The sequence below is a fragment of the Charadrius vociferus genome, unplaced genomic scaffold (assembly GCF_000708025.1).
Source record: "Charadrius vociferus isolate BGI_N301 unplaced genomic scaffold, ASM70802v2 scaffold46, whole genome shotgun sequence".
Classification (NCBI taxonomy): Eukaryota; Metazoa; Chordata; class Aves; order Charadriiformes; family Charadriidae; genus Charadrius; species Charadrius vociferus.
In genome coordinates, this window is record NW_009648710.1 from 3,189,774 (window position 1) to 3,193,079 (window position 3,306).

Here is a 3,306-nt window from a genome sequence, read left to right on the forward strand (position 1 = left end):
GGCAAAGGAGTCCCGGGGCAACTGCTTGTCTCTGGGGTGCCTCGAAACACGGTGGATGTTGGAAACAAGGGCCTCGCCTTTCAGACTGGAAAGGCAGAAGTAGCACCAGTAAGAACGGAGGGATGGGGATTTGCTGAGGAGATACAAGGAGGACAGTGGGGAACTGTTGGTGATTATGCCGTAACGATGAAAAGTCCGGAGGAAGTGGTAGGCTTGAAGTATTACGGAAGAAGCGTTTGCCTTCCTGTTAAAGCGATAAAACCGCTTTCACATATCATTGTAGAGTAACCATAGGGAGCTCAACGCGCAGCGCAGCAAGATGTCCCCGCACCTGTGCTGAGGAAGGAGGAGCTGCCCAAGGTGTTACACAAGAGCTGAAAGCAGTTGTGGACAAGGACAGTATGCAGAGCTTGGCGTGTGTGCTGCAAGTCTAGAGTTCACACAGCAGATAAAGAATCTTTTCCAGAATCCCAGCAGAATGAAAGTAAATGGAAAATCCTCCAGAAATTAGGAGGTAATTCTTGCATAGAGTAGAAGATAGAAAATTATGCAGGGCTGGGTGTAAGGAGCCTTTAAAGATTCAAGATTAAGTTTTGCCTGTTCAGTATAAGTTCCTGTTGTTACAGAAGTATTATGTGTTACAGATCAGACGTTTTCTACAACATGTATGTGTTGTTACATATTTAGAAGGAAAATTCGAAACACTTAAGGGAATCTTTGTTGGTTTTTGTTTTAGTTACTAAAAAAAAGAGTTACTTGGAAGGAGAAAAAGTATAAAGAACTTGAATAGTGGGAGTAAACCACTGCAGTTATAGTTAGCATTGCCTGGTGATAGTAGCCCCAAAAATATTTGTGTGGGGCAATAATCTATAAGCTAATACAGTTTTACCTTGTATATGTTATTGTATGCACTGTTTTTTTTCTGGTGCAGTCATCTTGGAAATGTGCCCTTCACGCAGGATACAAAGTAATTTTTTACAATAACAGCAAAAGTACTGTGCTGAATTAGGATAATTTTTCATCTCAACCAATTTCTGTCTGGTTGATAGTAGTCAGAGCTACAATTTTGGGTTGGTTTCTTTTTTAAAAAGACTAAATGATTTGCGTTTGCATTTGCCACTATCATTACTAGTTTCCCAAACTGCACAACTAGATCTTGAATAGATGGGATTACTTTGCTTTCCTTTTGCTTTCTGAGAAGGTCTGGTTTGGAGAAAAATCTAATTTTTGATGGTGCAGTTGACAGCCCAGGTGCCTCATTCTCTGGCTTTGTTTCTCTTTAGGAATAGTCTCTTCTTTACTGTCTTCCTGTATATAATATGTTGCAATAAAAGGGAAATGCTATTTTATGTTAAGAAGAATTTAGAACTCTCACTATATTTATTAAAGTTTTGATCCCCATTATTGTGTAGTTTTCCTTAATTAGTTTTCTGCTTGCAATTGTGTATGTCCAAAAATGTTCCATCTTCGCTTCTGTGTAGTTTCAGAAGACAACGTACTTGCCTCATTAAGTACCTGCTTGGTTCTCTTCCATGTATACGTTAAAGCAACTGCACTTATGAATACGTAGTTTGTAATCAGAGTTCTTCAAATTTCTCATTTTTTTCAATGACACCAGAAAAGGTTGGCTGCTTTCCAAATTACTGGGTGCTCTTGGGGGAAAGCAATACAAACAGCTAGTTACAAGACTTGGTCGCTCTTTATACATGGAAGTTTTATAAACTATAACAAAAAGGCTACATTTCCACAACATCACATAAGTCTGCAGCGCAGACTGTATCAAACACTTTTGTATGTTCTGTTAGTTTACTGAACGTTGAATGTGAAACTAAGTGAAAACACACACACACACACAAAGCAGTAAAAAACTATATTCTAGAACAAGGCCTAAATATTCTGGGCCACATTTTCACCTCATGTACTAAGGCAGATCTAGGTGAACTTCCTCTGATCTAGAAGAGGTTTAAGACTTTCATGCTGGGGTAGTTTAAGGATGTGCTGATTGGGATGTAACTTCAAATTTTTAATTAAAACTACAGATAAGTATGAGCTGGTTGGTAGATCCTTTAATAAAATAAGCCTTGGAAGCTAGCATATAGACTTAGTTGCTTGTCCGCACTTCTGTGCTGCTAGTGGAGTTTTAATTTGTATTTGACTAAAGCTGAAAACTGCTTTGGAATCCATAATCATTCCTATGATCCCTCAACCCTTATAGCTAGAATCTTGCGTTAAAAACAAATCTTGAAATGGCACGTATGCTTAAGCATAAATGCCTGTTCATTGCATGTCGATAGGATATTTGTCTAGTACCTTTAATGTATTACTGTAAAGAAGGCCAAAATTGGATCTTGATTGTTTTGTCGCAAATGGATCTGAGCAATAATACTGCAGTCTGCTAACAGAACTCCACGTGCGAGTAAAGAAGCAATACCTGTTAAGTAAAACAACTAAGTATGGAAGTGTGATATACAAATAGTGGTTTCTTGTTCAAACAGTTGATGAACTTTTCAGCTACATGTTTTTCTGTCCCGTAAATCTGATTAGGATAGTTTAAAGCAAACAGTACCAGAGCTATATATACTGCTATACCAGAGCTATATATACTGCTGTCGGCACAGCAGTAATTGTTCTCTGGAGAAATTTGAATACTCTGGGAAAGGAAACAATGAGAGACTTACTGTCTTATTGATACAGGCTGGAATAACTAAAAAGTTGATTATTTGGCTTTGGTAACTCAAATGTAATTTGAACTGTATTTGCAGCTTGTATCAAACTGGAACAAGAACAAAATCTTTGTGAAAATGTCACTGTTGCACAGTGAAAAAAATACATCTCAACATTACTTTCAAAAATCACTCAATTTTCTTTGGATTCTAGTCAAAAAGATATGGTAAGGGAATAGAGACTTATAAATAATTGCACGTGTATATATAGGTATACTCTCATGTGGTAAAAATAGTCTCTGTATGAACCCGCCTGGTGCAGTAAGCTTAGCATTGCCGTCAAACTAGCATCTAAAAGTCTCATTTACTTCTGAGGGCAGACCTCTAGCTCTTAACTTACAAAATAAGCCTCGGACCAAGTTGCTGTGACGGGAGATGAGGCGGGTGCGTACCCACGGGCTCAGCAAACCTCGCTCAGTTCTCGCCAATAGGAGTGAGTGTCTTAAGAAAAACGCCAGTGTAGCGGCGTTCCTCTCCGGCGATTTTAGAAGCTTCGAAATTCGAGGTTTAAAGATAAAAACGAAACGGGCTCTGTTTGCACGGGCGAGCTCGCCCCTCCCGCGCGGGCCCCTCTGGCCTCCCC

General features: G+C 39.2%; 1 protein-coding gene across 1 annotated transcript in view; it reads right to left on the reverse strand.

Annotated features, from left to right (window-relative positions):
• PARN (poly(A)-specific ribonuclease) overlaps nucleotides 1–3,306 on the reverse strand; it is a 71,467-nt gene that overhangs the window by 63,305 nt on the left and 4,856 nt on the right. The gene's annotated exons all lie outside the window — the stretch shown is intronic.